Raw genomic sequence first — 14,480 nt, 5'->3', positions numbered from 1 at the left:
ACCGGTGGCCGGTAGAACCAAACGATTCAGAGTTTCACAGAATAAAGGGCTCGTCCGGGATTTGAACCCGGGACCTCTCGCACCCTAAGCGAGAATCATACCCCTAGACCAACGAGCCAGCTTGCTCAAATGCTTATGTCGAGCATTTTGCGCATCAATATTTAGCTGAAAGGAAAGGTAGCTGTGGTGGTGTTGAGCTGCAGCTAAGCTATGCTGTACATCAAAGGTGAGACAGTGCTCACACAATCTCATGATACTGACAAAAGCTTGCTTGGCGACGGGCTTGTCCGGGATTTGAACCCGGGACCTCTCGCACCCTAAGCGAGAATCATACCCCTAGACCAACGAGCCCCGACAGAGTGTGACTTCAGCTGAAAAAAAAAACCGTGCAATTTTCTCCACCACTGACGGGACTTGAAAAAGGACACATTTCAAAAGAGTTTACCTGTCTAGCTTACGGGCTCGTCCGGGATTTGAACCCGAGACCTCTCGCACCCAAAGCGAGAATCATACCCCTAGACCAACGAGCCGCAATTGAACAGTTTTGTGGGGTGAAAAGGAACATCCAACCGAGGCTAATTCTCTACAGGACACAAGCGTTTGGCGGTGAGGCCCACAATAAATTGGGGAGAAAGCACAAACGGGCTCGTCCGGGATTTGAACCCGGGACCTCTCGCACCCAAAGCGAGAATCATACCCCTAGACCAACGAGCCGCTGAGTGCTGCAATGGGTTTTATTTTGTGTGGACCCCTTGCATTCCTGAGTAAGTCAAAAAAGTTTTCCAGAATGGGCTCTTTTCCTGCAATGGCTAACAACAGAGGGTGGTCGTCGTTTATTTCGTTAGAGTGGATTTTTTTCTGTAAAGTCTGGCATTTCTTTGTGAAAGAAGGGCTCGTCCGGGAGTTGAACCCGGGACCTCTCGCACCCGAAGCGAGAATCATACCCCTAGACCAACGAGCCTGGGCCGAGGATGCCATTTATTCAGCGCCTTTTGTCACACCAACGTTTTAGAGTGGTCTGCAGAAAATACGGTCATTTCAGCTGCGTTCCACTGTGCATCAACATTTCCGAAAGTAAGTCCTGGGTAACTAAGTGCAGCAGTTGACCGGTGGCCGGTAGAACCAAACGATGCAGAGTTTCACAGAATAAAGGGCTCGTCCGGGATTTGAACCCGGGACCTCTCGCACCCTAAGCGAGAATCATACCCCTAGACCAACGAGCCAGCTTGCTCAAATGCTTATGTCGAGCATTTTGCGCATCAATATTTAGCTGAAAGGAAAGGTAGCTGTGGTGGTGTTGAGCTGCAGCTAAGCTATGCTGTACATCAAAGGTGAGACAGTGCTCACACAATCTCATGATACTGACAAAAGCTTGCTTGGCGACGGGCTCGTCCGGGATTTGAACCCGGGACCTCTCGCACCCTAAGCGAGAATCATACCCCTAGACCAACGAGCCCCGACAGAGTGTGACTTCAGCTGAAAAAAAAAACCGTGCAATTTTCTCCACCACTGACGGGACTTGAAAAAGGACACATTTCAAAAGAGTTTACCTGTCTAGCTTACGGGCTCGTCCGGGATTTGAACCCGGGACCTCTCGCACCCAAAGCGAGAATCATACCCCTAGACCAACAAGCCGCTGAGTGCTGCAATGGGTTTTATTTTGTGTGGACCCCTTGCATTCCTGAGTAAGTCAAAAAAGTTTTCCAGAATGGGCTCTTTTCCTGCAATGGCTAACAACAGAGGGTGGTCGTCGTTTATTTCGTTAGAGTGGATTTTTTTCTGTAAAGTCTGGAATTTCTTTGTGAAAGAAGGGCTCGTCCGGGAGTTGAACCCGGGACCTCTCGCACCCGAAGCGAGAATCATACCCCTAGACCAACGAGCCTGGGCCAAGGATGCCATTTATTCAGCGCCTTTCCTCACACCAACGTTTTAGAGTGGTCTGCAGAAAAGACGGTCATTTCAGCTGCGTTCCACTGTGCATCAACATTTCCGAAAGTAAGTCCTGGGTAACTAAGTGCAGCAGTTGACCGGTGGCCGGTAGAACCAAACGATGCAGAGTTTCACAGAATAAAGGGCTCGTCCGGGATTTGAACCCGGGACCTATCGCACCCTAAGCGAGAATCATACCCCTAGACCAACGAGCCAGCTTGCTCAAATGCTTATGTCGAGCATTTTGCGCATCAATATTTAGCTGAAAGGAAAGATAGCTGTGGTGGTGTTGAGATGCAGCTAAGCTATGCTGTACATCAAAGGTGAGACAGTGCTCACACAATCTCATGATACTGACAAAAGCTTGCTTGGCGACGGGCTCGTCGGGGATTTGAACCAGGGACCTATCGCACCCTAAGCGAGAATCATACCCCTAGACCAACGAGCCCCGACAGAGTGTGACTTCAGCTGAAAAAAAAAACCGTGCAATTTTCTCCACCACTGACGGGACTTGAAAAAGGACACATTTCAAAAGAGTTTACCTGTCTAGCTTACGGGCTCGTCCGGGATTTGAACCCGGGACCTCTCGCACCCAAAGCGAGAATCATACCCCTAGACCAACGAGCCGCAATTGAACAGTTTTGTGGGGTGAAAAGGAACATCCAACCGAGGCTAATTCTCTACAGGACACAAGCATTTGGCGGTGAGGCCCACAATAAATTGGGGAGAAAGCACAAACGGGCTCGTCCGGGATTTGAACCTGGGACCTCTCGCACCCAAAGCGAGAATCATACCCCTAGACCAACGAGCCGCTGAGTGCTGCAATGGGTTTTATTTTGTGTGGACCCCTTGCATTCCTGAGTAAGTCAAAAAAGTTTTCCAGAATGGGCTCTTTTCCTGCAATGGCTAACAACAGAGGGTGGTCGTCGTTTATTTCGTTAGAGTGGATTTTTTTCTGTAAAGTCTGGCATTTCTTTGTGAAAGAAGGGCTCGTCCGGGAGTTGAACCCGGGACCTCTCGCACCCGAAGTGAGAATCATACCCCTAGACCAACGAGCCTGGGCCAAGGATGCCATTTATTCAGCGCCTTTCCTCACACCAACGTTTTAGAGTGGTCTGCAGAAAATACGGTCATTTCAGCTGCGTTCCACTGTGCATCAACATTTCCGAAAGTAAGTCCTGGGTAACTAAGTGCAGCAGTTGACCGGTGGCCGGTAGAACCAAACGATGCAGAGTTTCACAGAATAAAGGGCTCGTCCGGGATTTGAACCCGGGACCTCTCGCACCCTAAGCGAGAATCATACCCCTAGACCAACGAGCCAGCTTGCTCAAATGCTTATGTCGAGCATTTTGCGCATCAATATTTAGCTGAAAGGAAAGGTAGCTGTGGTGGTGTTGAGCTGCAGCTAAGCTATGCTGTACATCAAAGGTGAGACAGTGCTCACACAATCTCATGATACTGACAAAAGCTTGCTTGGCGACGGGCTCGTCCGGGATTTGAACCCGGGACCTCTCGCACCCTAAGCGAGAATCATACCCCTAGACCAACGAGCCCCGACAGAGTGTGACTTCAGCTGAAAAAAAAAACCGTGCAATTTTCTCCACCACTGACGGGACTTGAAAAAGGACACATTTCAAAAGAGTTTACCTGTCTAGCTTACGGGCTCGTCCGGGATTTGAACCCGGGACCTCTCGCACCCAAAGCGAGAATCATACCCCTAGACCAACGAGCCGCAATTGAACAGTTTTGTGGGGTGAAAAGGAACATCCAACCGAGGCTAATTCTCTACAGGACACAAGCGTTTGGCGGTGAGGCCCACAATAAATTGGGGAGAAAGCACAAACGGGCTCGTCCGGGATTTGAACCTGGGACCTCTCGCACCCAAAGCGAGAATCATACCCCTAGACCAACGAGCCGCTGAGTGCTGCAATGGGTTTTATTTTGTGTGGACCCCTTGCATTCCTGAGTAAGTCAAAAAAGTTTTCCAGAATGGGCTCTTTTCCTGCAATGGCTAACAACAGAGGGTGGTCGTCGTTTATTTCATTAGAGTGGATTTTTTTCTGTAAAGTCTGGCATTTCTTTGTGAAAGAAGGGCTCGTCCGGGAGTTGAACCCGGGACCTCTCGCACCCGAAGTGAGAATCATACCCCTAGACCAACGAGCCTGGGCCAAGGATGCCATTTATTCAGCGCCTTTCCTCACACCAACGTTTTAGAGTGGTCTGCAGAAAAGACGGTCATTTCAGCTGCGTTCCACTGTGCATCAACATTTCCGAAAGTAAGTCCTGGGTAACTAAGTGCAGCAGTTGACCGGTGGCCGGTAGAACCAAACGATGCAGAGTTTCACAGAATAAAGGGCTCGTCCGGGATTTGAACCCGGGACCTCTCGCACCCTAAGCGAGAATCATACCCCTAGACCAACGAGCCAGCTTGCTCAAATGCTTATGTCGAGCATCTTGTGCATCAATATTTAGCTGAAAGGAAAGGATAGCTGTGGTGGTGTTGAGCTGCAGCTAAGCTATGCTGTACATCAAAGGTGAGAGAGTACTCACACAATCTCATGATACTGACAAAAGCTTGCTTGGCGACGGGCTCGTCCGGGATTTGAATCCGGGACCTCTCGCACCCTAAGCGAGAATCATACCCCTAGACCAACGAGCCCCAACAGAGTGTGACTTCAGCTGAAAAAAAAAAACCGTGCAATTTTCTCCACCACTGACGGGTCTTGAAAAAGGACACATTTCAAAAGAGTTTACCTGTCTAGCTTACGGGCTCGTCCGGGATTTGAACCCGGGACCTCTCGCACCCAAAGCGAGAATCATACCCCTAGACCAACGAGCCGCAATTGAACAGTTTTGTGGGGTGAAAAGGAACATCCAACCGAGGCTAATTCTCTACAGGACACAAGCGTTTGGCGGTGAGGCCCACAATAAATTGGGGAGAAAGCACAAACGGGCTCGTCCGGGATTTGAACCCGGGACCTCTCGCACCCAAAGCGAGAATCATACCCCTAGACCAACGAGCCGCTGAGTGCTGCAATGGGTTTTATTTTGTGTGGACCCCTTGCATTCCTGAGTAAGTCAAAAAAGTTTTCCAGAATGGGCTCTTTTCCTGCAATGGCTAACAACAGAGGGTGGTCGTCGTTTATTTCGTTAGAGTGGATTTTTTTCTGTAAAGTCTGGCATTTCTTTGTGAAAGAAGGGCTCGTCCGGGAGTTGAACCCGGGACCTCTCGCACCCGAAGTGAGAATCATACCCCTAGACCAACGAGCCTGGGCCAAGGATGCCATTTATTCAGCGCCTTTCCTCACACCAACGTTTTAGAGTGGTCTGCAGAAAAGACGGTCATTTCAGCTGCGTTCCACTGTGCATCAACATTTCCGAAAGTAAGTCCTGGGTAACTAAGTGCAGCAGTTGACCGGTGGCCGGTAGAACCAAACGATGCAGAGTTTCACAGAATAAAGGGCTCGTCCGGGATTTGAACCCGGGACCTATCGCACCCTAAGCGAGAATCATACCCCTAGACCAACGAGCCAGCTTGCTCAAATGCTTATGTCGAGCATTTTGCGCATCAATATTTAGCTGAAAGGAAAGGTAGCTGTGGTGGTGTTGAGCTGCAGCTAAGCTATGCTGTACATCAAAGGTGAGACAGTGCTCACACAATCTCATGATACTGACAAAAGCTTGCTTGGCGACGGGCTCGTCGGGGATTTGAACCAGGGACCTATCGCACCCTAAGCGAGAATCATACCCCTAGACCAACGAGCCCCGACAGAGTGTGACTTCAGCTGAAAAAAAAAACCGTGCAATTTTCTCCACCACTGACGGGACTTGAAAAAGGACACATTTCAAAAGAGTTTACCTGTCTAGCTTACGGGCTCGTCCGGGATTTGAACCCGGGACCTCTCGCACCCAAAGCGAGAATCATACCCCTAGACCAACGAGCCGCAATTGAACAGTTTTGTGGGGTGAAAAGGAACATCCAACCGAGGCTAATTCTCTACAGGACACAAGCGTTTGGCGGTGAGGCCCACAATAAATTGGGGAGAAAGCACAAACGGGCTCGTCCGGGATTTGAACCCGGGACCTCTCGCACCCAAAGCGAGAATCATACCCCTAGACCAACGAGCCGCTGAGTGCTGCAATGGGTTTTATTTTGTGTGGACCCCTTGCATTCCTGAGTAAGTCAAAAAAGTTTTCCAGAATGGGCTCTTTTCCTGCAATGGCTAACAACAGAGGGTGGTCGTCGTTTATTTCGTTAGAGTGGATTTTTTTCTGTAAAGTCTGGCATTTCTTTGTGAAAGAAGGGCTCGTCCGGGAGTTGAACCCGGGACCTCTGGCACCCGAAGCGAGAATCATACCCCTAGACCAACGAGCCTGGGCCAAGGATGCCATTTATTCAGCGCCTTTCCTCACACCAACGTTTTAGAGTGGTCTGCAGAAAAGACGGTCATTTCAGCTGCGTTCCACTGTGCATCAACATTTCCGAAAGTAAGTCCTGGGTAACTAAGTGCAGCAGTTGACCGGTGGCCGGTAGAACCAAACGATGCAGAGTTTCACAGAATAAAGGGCTCGTCCGGGATTTGAACCCGGGACCTCTCGCACCCTAAGCGAGAATCATACCCCTAGACCAACGAGCCAGCTTGCTCAAATGCTTATGTCGAGCATCTTGTGCATCAATATTTAGCTGAAAGGAAAGGATAGCTGTGGTGGTGTTGAGCTGCAGCTAAGCTATGCTGTACATCAAAGGTGAGACAGTACTCACACAATCTCATGATACTGACAAAAGCTTGCTTGGCGACGGGCTCGTCCGGGATTTGAACCCGGGACCTCTCGCACCCTAAGCGAGAATCATACCCCTAGACCAACGAGCCCCGACAAAGTGTGACTTCAGCTGAAAAAAAAAAACCGTGCAATTTTCTCCACCACTGACGGGACTTGAAAAAGGACACATTTCAAAAGAGTTTACCTGTCTAGCTTACGGGCTCGTCCGGGATTTGAACCCGGGACCTCTCGCACCCAAAGCGAGAATCATACCCCTAGACCAACGAGCCGCAATTGAACAGTTTTGTGGGGTGAAAAGGAACATCCAACCGAGGCTAATTCTCTACAGGACACAAACGTTTGGCGGTGAGGCCCACAATAAATTGGGGAGAAAGCACAAACGGGCTCGTCCAGGATTTGAACCCGGGACCTCTCGCACCCAAAGCGAGAATCATACCCCTAGACCAACGAGCCGCTGAGTGCTGCAATGGGTTTTATTTTGTGTGGACCCCTTGCATTCCTGAGTAAGTCAAAAAAGTTTTCCAGAATGGGCTCTTTTCCTGCAATGGCTAACAACAGAGGGTGGTCGTCGTTTATTTCGTTAGAGTGGATTTTTTTCTGTAAAGTCTGGCATTTCTTTGTGAAAGAAGGGCTCGTCCGGGAGTTGAACCCGGGACCTCTCGCACCCGAAGCGAGAATCATACCCCTAGACCAACGAGCCTGGGCCGAGGATGCCATTTATTCAGCGCCTTTCCTCACACCAACGTTTTAGAGTGGTCTGCAGAAAAGACGGTCATTTCAGCTGCGTTCCACTGTGCATCAACATTTCCGAAAGTAAGTCCTGGGTAACTAAGTGCAGCAGTTGACCGGTGGCCGGTAGAACCAAACGATGCAGAGTTTCACAGAATAAAGGGCTCGTCCGGGATTTGAACCCGGGACCTCTCGCACCCTAAGCGAGAATCATACCCCTAGACCAACGAGCCAGCTTGCTCAAATGCTTATGTCGAGCATTTTGAGCATCAATATTTAGCTGAAAGGAAAGGTAGCTGTGGTGGTGTTGAGCTGCAGCTAAGCTATGCTGTACATCAAAGGTGAGACAGTGCTCACACAATCTCATGATACTGACAAAAGCTTGCTTGGCGACGGGCTCGTCCGGGATTTGAACCCGGGACCTCTCGCACCCTAAGCGAGAATCATACCCCTAGACCAACGAGCCCCGACAGAGTATGACTTCAGCTGAAAAAAAAAACCGTGCAATTTTCTCCACCACTGACGGGATTTGAAAAAGGACACATTTCAAAAGAGTTTACCTGTCTAGCTTACGGGCTCGTCCGGGATTTGAACCCGGGACCTCTCGCACCCAAAGCGAGAATCATACCCCTAGACCAACGAGCCGCTGAGTGCTGCAATGGGTTTTATTTTGTGTGGACCCCTTGCATTCTTGAGTAAGTCAAAAAAGTTTTCCAGAATGGGCTCTTTTCCTGCAATGGCTAACAACAGAGGGTGGTCGTCGTTTATTTCGTTAGAGTGGATTTTTTTCTGTAAAGTCTGGCATTTCTTTGTGAAAGAAGGGCTCGTCCGGGAGTTGAACCCGGGACCTCTGGCACCCGAACCGAGAATCATACCCCTATACCAACGAGCCTGGGCCAAGGATGCCATTTATTCAGCGCCTTTCCTCACACCAACGTTTTAGAGTGGTCTGCAGAAAAGACGGTCATTTCAGCTGCGTTCCACTGTGCATCAACATTTCCGAAAGTAAGTCCTGGGGCCCGTTGCACAAAAGCAGAATTAAGACATCCGGGATAACTTACTGAGCCGCGATCACTGAATCCTAAACAAGAGCATACTGGCTGAATTGGTTGCACAAAGACCAATCCAGGATGAGCAGACACGGATTCATCAAGCCAGGTGTAAGTTATTCGGTGTATGTGCGCGTTCTCGTTTCTCCCCCAATAACTCGCGGTTGGAGTAAAAAAGACGCGAAAAATAGCGTCTTGCACACAAAGTGAACAACCGCTTTTGATATAGACTAACAACGAGGTAAAGTGTTACTTTTTTGGATGGGGGTTCATGATTATTTCTGTTACATAGCGGGAGTAGGTGTGGCAGATCAACTGAATGCAAATTTACGTATGCACCCATGTGTGAGAGCTTCCTTGTCTCGGCACGCAACGTCATTAAGGAAGCGCTTTTCCACCGCAATGCACAAAGTATCTTAATTTGTCTTAAAAGCCGAATTAGTTGAAAACACCTTCGAAAAATGTCCCCTCCACTTCCAATCAACTACCAGCCTACAGCAGCCTATTCATCAAACATCTGTCAAAAAAGAAGCAAACAACGAGTAGGCTATGTTATTAATTATAAGGCCACCATAATTTAAATGACATCCATATGGTATTAGGCAGACATTCTGCTGTGTTTTGCGAGTAAATGCATGTAGCAAATAATATAGAAATCGAATCTACAGCTCTTTAAAAAAAAATCACGTGGAGGTCTCATTTGAATGACAGCTAGCTGAACCAATCAGATAATGTAATTACCATTAGAATCAACTTATCTTGGATGTTAGCCTGGTCAGGAGCAGGCTAGCTCCACAGAATAAATCGCCATGGTAAGTTATACCATAACATATCCTGCTGCCCCCTATCCCGCTTTTGTGCAACTGGATCACGGATAAATTGAGCCAGGATAACCAAGATATCCCGGGTTAATCCCTTATCCTAGTTTTGTGCAATAGGCCCCTGGGTAACTAAGTGCAGCAGTTGACCGGTGGCCGGTAGAACCAAACGATGCAGAGTTTCACAGAATAAAGGGCTCGTCCGGGATTTGAACCCGGGACCTCTCGCACCCTAAGCGAGAATCATACCCCTAGACCAACGAGCCAGCTTGCTCAAATGCTTATGTCGAGCATCTTGTGCATCAATATTTAGCTGAAAGGAAAGGTAGCTGTGGTGGTGTTGAGCTGCAGCTAAGCTATGCTGTACATCAAAGGTGAGACAGTGCTCACAAAATCTCATGATACTGACAAAAGCTTGCTTGGCGACGGGCTCGTCCGGGATTTGAACCCGGGACCTCTCGCACCCTAAGCGAGAATCATACCCCTAGACCAACGAGCCCAGACAGAGTGTGACTTCAGCTGAAAAAAAAAACCGTGCAATTTTCTCCACCACTGACGGGACTTGAAAAAGGACACATTTCAAAAGAGTTTACCTGTCTAGCTTACGGGCTCGTCCGGGATTTGAACCCGGGACCTCTCGCACCCAAAGCGAGAATCATACCCCTAGACCAACGAGCCGCAATTGAACAGTTTTGTGGGGTGAAAAGGAACATCCAACCGAGGCTAATTCTCTACAGGACACAAGCGTTTGGCGGTGAGGCCCACAATAAATTGGGGAGAAAGCACAAACGGGCTCGTCCGGGATTTGAACCCGGGACCTCTCGCACCCAAAGCGAGAATCATACACCTAGACCAACGAGCCGCTGAGTGCTGCAATGGGTTTTATTTTGTGTGGACCCCTTGCATTCCTGAGTAAGTCAAAAAAGTTTTCCAGAATGGGCTCTTTTCCTGCAATGGCTAACAAAAGAGGGTGGTCGTCGTTTATTTCGTTAGAGTGGATTTTTTTCTGTAAAGTCTGGCATTTCTTTGTGAAAGAAGGGCTCGTCCGGGAGTTGAACCCGGGACCTCTCGCACCCGAAGCGAGAATCATACCCCTAGACCAACGAGCCTGGGCCAAGGATGCCATTTATTCAGCGCCTTTCCTCACACCAACGTTTTAGAGTGGTCTGCAGAAAAGACGGTCATTTCAGCTGCGTTCCACTGTGCATCAACATTTCCGAAAGTAAGTCCTGGGTAACTAAGTGCAGCAGTTGACCGGTGGCCGGTAGAACCAAACGATGCAGAGTTTCACAGAATAAAGGGCTCGTCCGGGATTTGAACCCGGGACCTCTCACACCCTAAGCGAGAATCATACCCCTAGACCAACGAGCCAGCTTGCTCAAATGCTTATGTCGAGCATTTTGAGCATCAACTTTTAGCTGAAAGGAAAGGTAGCTGTGGTGGTGTTGAGCTGCAGCTAAGCTATGCTGTACATCAAAGGTGAGACAGTGCTCACACAATCTCATGATACTGACAAAAGCTTGCTTGGCGACGGGCTCGTCCGGGATTTGAACCCGGGACCTCTCGCACCCTAAGCGAGAATCATACCCCTAGACCAACGAGCCCCGACAGAGTATGACTTCAGCTGAAAAAAAAAAACGTGCAATTTTCTCCACCACTGACGGGACTTGAAAAAGGACACATTTCAAAAGAGTTTACTTGTCTAGCTTACGGGCTCGTCCGGGATTTGAACCCGGGACCACTCGCACCCAAAGCGAGAATCATACCCCTAGACCAACGAGCCGCTGAGTGCTGCAATGGGTTTTATTTTGTGTGGACCCCTTGCATTCCTGAGTAAGTCAAAAAAGTTTTCCAGAATGGGCTCTTTTCCTCCAATGGCTAACAACAGAGGGTGGTCGTCGTTTATTTCGTTAGAGTGGATTTTTTTCTGTAAAGTCTGGCATTTCTTTGTGAAAGAAGGGCTCGTCCGGGAGTTGAACCCGGGACCTCTGGCACCCGAAGCGAGAATCATACCCCTAGACCAACAAGCCTGGGCCAAGGATGCCATTTATTCAGCGCCTTTCCTCACACCAACGTTTTAGAGTGGTCTGCAGAAAAGACGGTCATTTCAGCTGCGTTCCACTGTGCATCAACATTTCCGAAAGTAAGTCCTGGGGCCCGTTGCACAAAAGCAGAATTAAGACATCCGGGATAACTTACTGAGCCGCGATCACTGAATCCTAAACAAGAGCATACCGGCTGAATTGGTTGCACAAAGACCAATCCAGGATGAGCAGACACGGATTCATCAAGCCAGGTGTAAGTTATTCGGTGTATGTGCGCGTTCTCGTTTCTCCCCCAATAACTCGCGGTTGGAGTAAAAAAGACGCGAAAAATAGCGTCTTGCACACAAAGTGAACAACCGCTTTTGATATAGACTAACAACGAGGTAAAGTGTTACTTTTTTGGATGGGGGTTCATGATTATTTCTGTTACATAGCGGGAGTAGGTGTGGCAGATCAACTGAATGCAAATTTACGTATGCACCCACGTGTGAGAGCTTCCTTGTCTCGGCACGCAACGTCATTAAGGAAGCGCTTTTCCACCGCAATGCACAAAGTATCTTAATTTGTCTTAAAAGCCGAATTAGTTGAAAACACCTTCGAAAAATGTCCCCTCCACTTCCAATCAACTACCAGCCTACAGCAGCCTATTCATCAAACATCTGTCAAAAAAGAAGCAAACAACGAGTAGGCTATGTTATTAATTATAAGGCCACCATAATTTAAATGACATCCATATCGTATTAGGCAGACATTCTGCTGTGTTTTGCGAGTAAATGCATGTAGCAAATAATATAGAAATGGAATCTACAGCTCTTTAAAAAAAAATCACGTGGAGGTCTCATTTGAATGACAGCTAGCTGAACCAATCAGATAATGTAATTACCATTAGAATCAACTTATCTTGGATGTTAGCCTGGTCAGGAGCAGGCTAGCTCCACAGAATAAATCGCCATGGTAACTTATACCATAACATATCCTGCTGCCCCCTATCCCGCTTTTGTGCAACTGGATCACGGATAAATTGAGCCAGGATAACCAAGATATCCCGGGTTAATCCCTTATCCTAGTTTTGTGCAATAGGCCCCTGGGTAACTAAGTGCAGCAGTTGACCGGTGGCCGGTAGAACCAAACGATGCAGAGTTTCACAGAATAAAGGGCTCGTCCGGGATTTGAACCCGGGACCTCTCGCACCCTAAGCGAGAATCATACCCCTAGACCAACGAGCCAGCTTGCTCAAATGCTTATGTCGAGCATCTTGTGCATCAATATTTAGCTGAAAGGAAAGGTAGCTGTGGTGGTGTTGAGCTGCAGCTAAGCTATGCTGTACATCAAAGGTGAGACAGTGCTCACAAAATCTCATGATACTGACAAAAGCTTGCTTGGCGACGGGCTCGTCCGGGATTTGAACCCGGGACCTCTCGCACCCTAAGCGAGAATCATACCCCTAGACCAACGAGCCCCGAGAGAGTGTGACTTCAGCTGAAAAAAAAAACCGTGCAATTTTCTCCACCACTGACGGGACTTGAAAAAGGACACATTTCAAAAGAGTTTACCTGTCTAGCTTACGGGCTCGTCCGGGATATGAACCCGGGACCTCTCGCACCCAAAGCGAGAATCATACCCCTAGACCAACGAGCCGCAATTGAACAGTTTTGTGGGGTGAAAAGGAACATCCAACCGAGGCTAATTCTCTACAGGACACAAGCGTTTGGCGGTGAGGCCCACAATAAATTGGGGAGAAAGCACAAACGGGCTCGTCCGGGATTTGAACCCGGGACCTCTCGCACCCAAAGCGAGAATCATACCCCTAGACCAACGAGCCGCTGAGTGCTGCAATGGGTTTTATTTTGTGTGGACCCCTTGCATTCCTGAGTAAGTCAAAAAAGTTTTCCAGAATGGGCTCTTTTCCTGCAATGGCTAACAAAAGAGGGTGGTCGTCGTTTATTTCGTTAGAGTGGATTTTTTTCTGTAAAGTCTGGCATTTCTTTGTGAAAGAAGGGCGCGTCCGGGAGTTGAACCCGGGACCTCTCGCACCCGAAGCGAGAATCATACCCCTAGACCAACGAGCCTGGGCCAAGGATGCCATTTATTCAGCGCCTTTCCTCACACCAACGTTTTAGAGTGGTCTGCAGAAAAGACGGTCATTTCAGCTGCGTTCCACTGTGCATCAACATTTCCGAAAGTAAGTCCTGGGTAACTAAGTGCAGCAGTTGACCGGTGGCCGGTAGAACCAAACGATGCAGAGTTTCACAGAATAAAGGGCTCGTCCGGGATTTGAACCCGGGACCTCTCGCACCCTAAGCGAGTGTAGCGGTGTGGAATAGTGCACCTGTGCCTTTAAGGGCTCTACTCTCCAGTCGTTGTCATTAGTAAACTGAGTGGACACAGCGGGGTGGGCTCTTTATAAGGTGACTGCCACCGTGGGCCAGGTATGCAGCAGGGGTTGAGCTAGTCGTTTGGCTTTTCCGGTGGTGGTGACTCTTCCGGTCATTAGGCTGTTCCGGTCGGTGGTTCTCTCCTGGGTGGCAGCCGGTTTTGAGATTTCGCTCCGGTACAGAGGTAGGTCTACATATTGGTTAATGCTGTTTATTACATCACGGCAGTGATGACCACTAAACCCTATTCTGCTTTGGTAGGATTATCGATCGCTCTGCGTTGTGTTGTGTTGTGCTGTGCTGTGCTGTGCTTTGCACTGGGTGCGTTCTAAGGGCTTTGCGCCCCTGAGTGTTTTTGATCATCGTGACCGCAGGTACTCCATTTCGTTGCTCTGAACTTTACACTTTACTTGTCATAGTCATGTGAACTCTCGCAACTGCTGTAACATCCACTTCATTTTAGTCACATAGGTCTCGTGGGCAGACTCGTTCCCCCCCCCTCCCCACGCATTGTTTGGTCGTCGTCCAGTGTGTGTGCTAACCCTTTCCGCTGTGGTATGTAGCCATCTAATATCTCCGCTATTCTTTCCGGCTAGTGATATGGTGAGTAACGCTTTGTTTACATATGCTCCAGCAGGTTGTAGGGTGCTGATCGCCAGGGTCATCCTTTGCTTGCTGCTGTTTTGCCTCTGTTTGTTCTTCCTTATTGATTGCCGTGTCTTGTCATTGTGTCTTGGTGTAAGAGTATGTCTT

The 14,480-nt window shown here is 48.8% G+C and overlaps 1 long non-coding RNA gene and 38 other non-coding genes across 39 annotated transcripts; 1 reads left to right on the top strand and 38 right to left on the bottom strand.

The window, feature by feature from the left end:
* Nucleotides 1-46: 46 nt before the first annotated feature.
* trnap-agg (transfer RNA proline (anticodon AGG)) lies at nucleotides 47-118 on the bottom strand. The gene has a single exon. It is a non-coding gene; the product is annotated as a tRNA-Pro (tRNA).
* Nucleotides 119-642: 524 nt separating this feature from the next.
* trnap-ugg (transfer RNA proline (anticodon UGG)) lies at nucleotides 643-714 on the bottom strand. Its single transcript has one exon. It is a non-coding gene; the product is annotated as a tRNA-Pro (tRNA).
* A 175-nt stretch (nucleotides 715-889) lies between these two features.
* Nucleotides 890-961, bottom strand: trnap-cgg (transfer RNA proline (anticodon CGG)). Its single transcript has one exon. It is a non-coding gene; the product is annotated as a tRNA-Pro (tRNA).
* A 190-nt stretch (nucleotides 962-1,151) lies between these two features.
* trnap-agg (transfer RNA proline (anticodon AGG)) lies at nucleotides 1,152-1,223 on the bottom strand. Its single transcript has one exon. It is a non-coding gene; the product is annotated as a tRNA-Pro (tRNA).
* A 161-nt stretch (nucleotides 1,224-1,384) lies between these two features.
* Nucleotides 1,385-1,456, bottom strand: trnap-agg (transfer RNA proline (anticodon AGG)). The gene has a single exon. It is a non-coding gene; the product is annotated as a tRNA-Pro (tRNA).
* Nucleotides 1,457-1,810: 354 nt separating this feature from the next.
* On the bottom strand, nucleotides 1,811-1,882 carry trnap-cgg (transfer RNA proline (anticodon CGG)). Its single transcript has one exon. It is a non-coding gene; the product is annotated as a tRNA-Pro (tRNA).
* A 602-nt stretch (nucleotides 1,883-2,484) lies between these two features.
* Nucleotides 2,485-2,556, bottom strand: trnap-ugg (transfer RNA proline (anticodon UGG)). Its single transcript has one exon. It is a non-coding gene; the product is annotated as a tRNA-Pro (tRNA).
* A 359-nt stretch (nucleotides 2,557-2,915) lies between these two features.
* On the bottom strand, nucleotides 2,916-2,987 carry trnap-cgg (transfer RNA proline (anticodon CGG)). Its single transcript has one exon. It is a non-coding gene; the product is annotated as a tRNA-Pro (tRNA).
* A 190-nt stretch (nucleotides 2,988-3,177) lies between these two features.
* trnap-agg (transfer RNA proline (anticodon AGG)) lies at nucleotides 3,178-3,249 on the bottom strand. The gene has a single exon. It is a non-coding gene; the product is annotated as a tRNA-Pro (tRNA).
* Nucleotides 3,250-3,410: 161 nt separating this feature from the next.
* On the bottom strand, nucleotides 3,411-3,482 carry trnap-agg (transfer RNA proline (anticodon AGG)). Its single transcript has one exon. It is a non-coding gene; the product is annotated as a tRNA-Pro (tRNA).
* A 107-nt stretch (nucleotides 3,483-3,589) lies between these two features.
* On the bottom strand, nucleotides 3,590-3,661 carry trnap-ugg (transfer RNA proline (anticodon UGG)). Its single transcript has one exon. It is a non-coding gene; the product is annotated as a tRNA-Pro (tRNA).
* A 359-nt stretch (nucleotides 3,662-4,020) lies between these two features.
* trnap-cgg (transfer RNA proline (anticodon CGG)) lies at nucleotides 4,021-4,092 on the bottom strand. Its single transcript has one exon. It is a non-coding gene; the product is annotated as a tRNA-Pro (tRNA).
* A 190-nt stretch (nucleotides 4,093-4,282) lies between these two features.
* On the bottom strand, nucleotides 4,283-4,354 carry trnap-agg (transfer RNA proline (anticodon AGG)). Its single transcript has one exon. It is a non-coding gene; the product is annotated as a tRNA-Pro (tRNA).
* Nucleotides 4,355-4,696: 342 nt separating this feature from the next.
* On the bottom strand, nucleotides 4,697-4,768 carry trnap-ugg (transfer RNA proline (anticodon UGG)). Its single transcript has one exon. It is a non-coding gene; the product is annotated as a tRNA-Pro (tRNA).
* Nucleotides 4,769-4,880: 112 nt separating this feature from the next.
* trnap-ugg (transfer RNA proline (anticodon UGG)) lies at nucleotides 4,881-4,952 on the bottom strand. The gene has a single exon. It is a non-coding gene; the product is annotated as a tRNA-Pro (tRNA).
* Nucleotides 4,953-5,127: 175 nt separating this feature from the next.
* trnap-cgg (transfer RNA proline (anticodon CGG)) lies at nucleotides 5,128-5,199 on the bottom strand. Its single transcript has one exon. It is a non-coding gene; the product is annotated as a tRNA-Pro (tRNA).
* A 602-nt stretch (nucleotides 5,200-5,801) lies between these two features.
* Nucleotides 5,802-5,873, bottom strand: trnap-ugg (transfer RNA proline (anticodon UGG)). The gene has a single exon. It is a non-coding gene; the product is annotated as a tRNA-Pro (tRNA).
* A 112-nt stretch (nucleotides 5,874-5,985) lies between these two features.
* trnap-ugg (transfer RNA proline (anticodon UGG)) lies at nucleotides 5,986-6,057 on the bottom strand. The gene has a single exon. It is a non-coding gene; the product is annotated as a tRNA-Pro (tRNA).
* A 175-nt stretch (nucleotides 6,058-6,232) lies between these two features.
* On the bottom strand, nucleotides 6,233-6,304 carry trnap-cgg (transfer RNA proline (anticodon CGG)). Its single transcript has one exon. It is a non-coding gene; the product is annotated as a tRNA-Pro (tRNA).
* A 190-nt stretch (nucleotides 6,305-6,494) lies between these two features.
* Nucleotides 6,495-6,566, bottom strand: trnap-agg (transfer RNA proline (anticodon AGG)). The gene has a single exon. It is a non-coding gene; the product is annotated as a tRNA-Pro (tRNA).
* A 162-nt stretch (nucleotides 6,567-6,728) lies between these two features.
* trnap-agg (transfer RNA proline (anticodon AGG)) lies at nucleotides 6,729-6,800 on the bottom strand. The gene has a single exon. It is a non-coding gene; the product is annotated as a tRNA-Pro (tRNA).
* A 108-nt stretch (nucleotides 6,801-6,908) lies between these two features.
* Nucleotides 6,909-6,980, bottom strand: trnap-ugg (transfer RNA proline (anticodon UGG)). Its single transcript has one exon. It is a non-coding gene; the product is annotated as a tRNA-Pro (tRNA).
* Nucleotides 6,981-7,339: 359 nt separating this feature from the next.
* Nucleotides 7,340-7,411, bottom strand: trnap-cgg (transfer RNA proline (anticodon CGG)). Its single transcript has one exon. It is a non-coding gene; the product is annotated as a tRNA-Pro (tRNA).
* A 190-nt stretch (nucleotides 7,412-7,601) lies between these two features.
* Nucleotides 7,602-7,673, bottom strand: trnap-agg (transfer RNA proline (anticodon AGG)). The gene has a single exon. It is a non-coding gene; the product is annotated as a tRNA-Pro (tRNA).
* A 161-nt stretch (nucleotides 7,674-7,834) lies between these two features.
* Nucleotides 7,835-7,906, bottom strand: trnap-agg (transfer RNA proline (anticodon AGG)). The gene has a single exon. It is a non-coding gene; the product is annotated as a tRNA-Pro (tRNA).
* Nucleotides 7,907-8,013: 107 nt separating this feature from the next.
* On the bottom strand, nucleotides 8,014-8,085 carry trnap-ugg (transfer RNA proline (anticodon UGG)). Its single transcript has one exon. It is a non-coding gene; the product is annotated as a tRNA-Pro (tRNA).
* A 1,416-nt stretch (nucleotides 8,086-9,501) lies between these two features.
* On the bottom strand, nucleotides 9,502-9,573 carry trnap-agg (transfer RNA proline (anticodon AGG)). Its single transcript has one exon. It is a non-coding gene; the product is annotated as a tRNA-Pro (tRNA).
* A 161-nt stretch (nucleotides 9,574-9,734) lies between these two features.
* On the bottom strand, nucleotides 9,735-9,806 carry trnap-agg (transfer RNA proline (anticodon AGG)). The gene has a single exon. It is a non-coding gene; the product is annotated as a tRNA-Pro (tRNA).
* Nucleotides 9,807-9,913: 107 nt separating this feature from the next.
* Nucleotides 9,914-9,985, bottom strand: trnap-ugg (transfer RNA proline (anticodon UGG)). Its single transcript has one exon. It is a non-coding gene; the product is annotated as a tRNA-Pro (tRNA).
* A 359-nt stretch (nucleotides 9,986-10,344) lies between these two features.
* trnap-cgg (transfer RNA proline (anticodon CGG)) lies at nucleotides 10,345-10,416 on the bottom strand. Its single transcript has one exon. It is a non-coding gene; the product is annotated as a tRNA-Pro (tRNA).
* Nucleotides 10,417-10,606: 190 nt separating this feature from the next.
* On the bottom strand, nucleotides 10,607-10,678 carry trnap-agg (transfer RNA proline (anticodon AGG)). Its single transcript has one exon. It is a non-coding gene; the product is annotated as a tRNA-Pro (tRNA).
* Nucleotides 10,679-10,839: 161 nt separating this feature from the next.
* Nucleotides 10,840-10,911, bottom strand: trnap-agg (transfer RNA proline (anticodon AGG)). The gene has a single exon. It is a non-coding gene; the product is annotated as a tRNA-Pro (tRNA).
* Nucleotides 10,912-11,018: 107 nt separating this feature from the next.
* On the bottom strand, nucleotides 11,019-11,090 carry trnap-ugg (transfer RNA proline (anticodon UGG)). Its single transcript has one exon. It is a non-coding gene; the product is annotated as a tRNA-Pro (tRNA).
* Nucleotides 11,091-11,265: 175 nt separating this feature from the next.
* Nucleotides 11,266-11,337, bottom strand: trnap-cgg (transfer RNA proline (anticodon CGG)). The gene has a single exon. It is a non-coding gene; the product is annotated as a tRNA-Pro (tRNA).
* A 1,169-nt stretch (nucleotides 11,338-12,506) lies between these two features.
* Nucleotides 12,507-12,578, bottom strand: trnap-agg (transfer RNA proline (anticodon AGG)). The gene has a single exon. It is a non-coding gene; the product is annotated as a tRNA-Pro (tRNA).
* Nucleotides 12,579-12,739: 161 nt separating this feature from the next.
* Nucleotides 12,740-12,811, bottom strand: trnap-agg (transfer RNA proline (anticodon AGG)). The gene has a single exon. It is a non-coding gene; the product is annotated as a tRNA-Pro (tRNA).
* Nucleotides 12,812-13,102: 291 nt separating this feature from the next.
* Nucleotides 13,103-13,174, bottom strand: trnap-ugg (transfer RNA proline (anticodon UGG)). Its single transcript has one exon. It is a non-coding gene; the product is annotated as a tRNA-Pro (tRNA).
* Nucleotides 13,175-13,349: 175 nt separating this feature from the next.
* Nucleotides 13,350-13,421, bottom strand: trnap-cgg (transfer RNA proline (anticodon CGG)). Its single transcript has one exon. It is a non-coding gene; the product is annotated as a tRNA-Pro (tRNA).
* A 323-nt stretch (nucleotides 13,422-13,744) lies between these two features.
* LOC134089620 (uncharacterized) lies at nucleotides 13,745-14,466 on the top strand. Its single transcript, XR_009940090.1, has 4 exons — nucleotides 13,745-13,911; nucleotides 13,989-14,101; nucleotides 14,191-14,282; nucleotides 14,365-14,466. It is a non-coding gene; the product is annotated as an uncharacterized LOC134089620 (long non-coding RNA).
* The last annotated feature ends 14 nt before the right edge of the window (nucleotides 14,467-14,480 follow it).

The sequence above is a fragment of the Sardina pilchardus genome, chromosome 8 (genome assembly GCF_963854185.1).
Source record: "Sardina pilchardus chromosome 8, fSarPil1.1, whole genome shotgun sequence".
NCBI lineage: Eukaryota > Metazoa > Chordata > Actinopteri > Clupeiformes > Clupeidae > Sardina > Sardina pilchardus.
The sequence above is the reverse complement of the archived record's forward strand: the minus strand, read 5'-3'. Positions and strand labels throughout refer to the sequence as shown.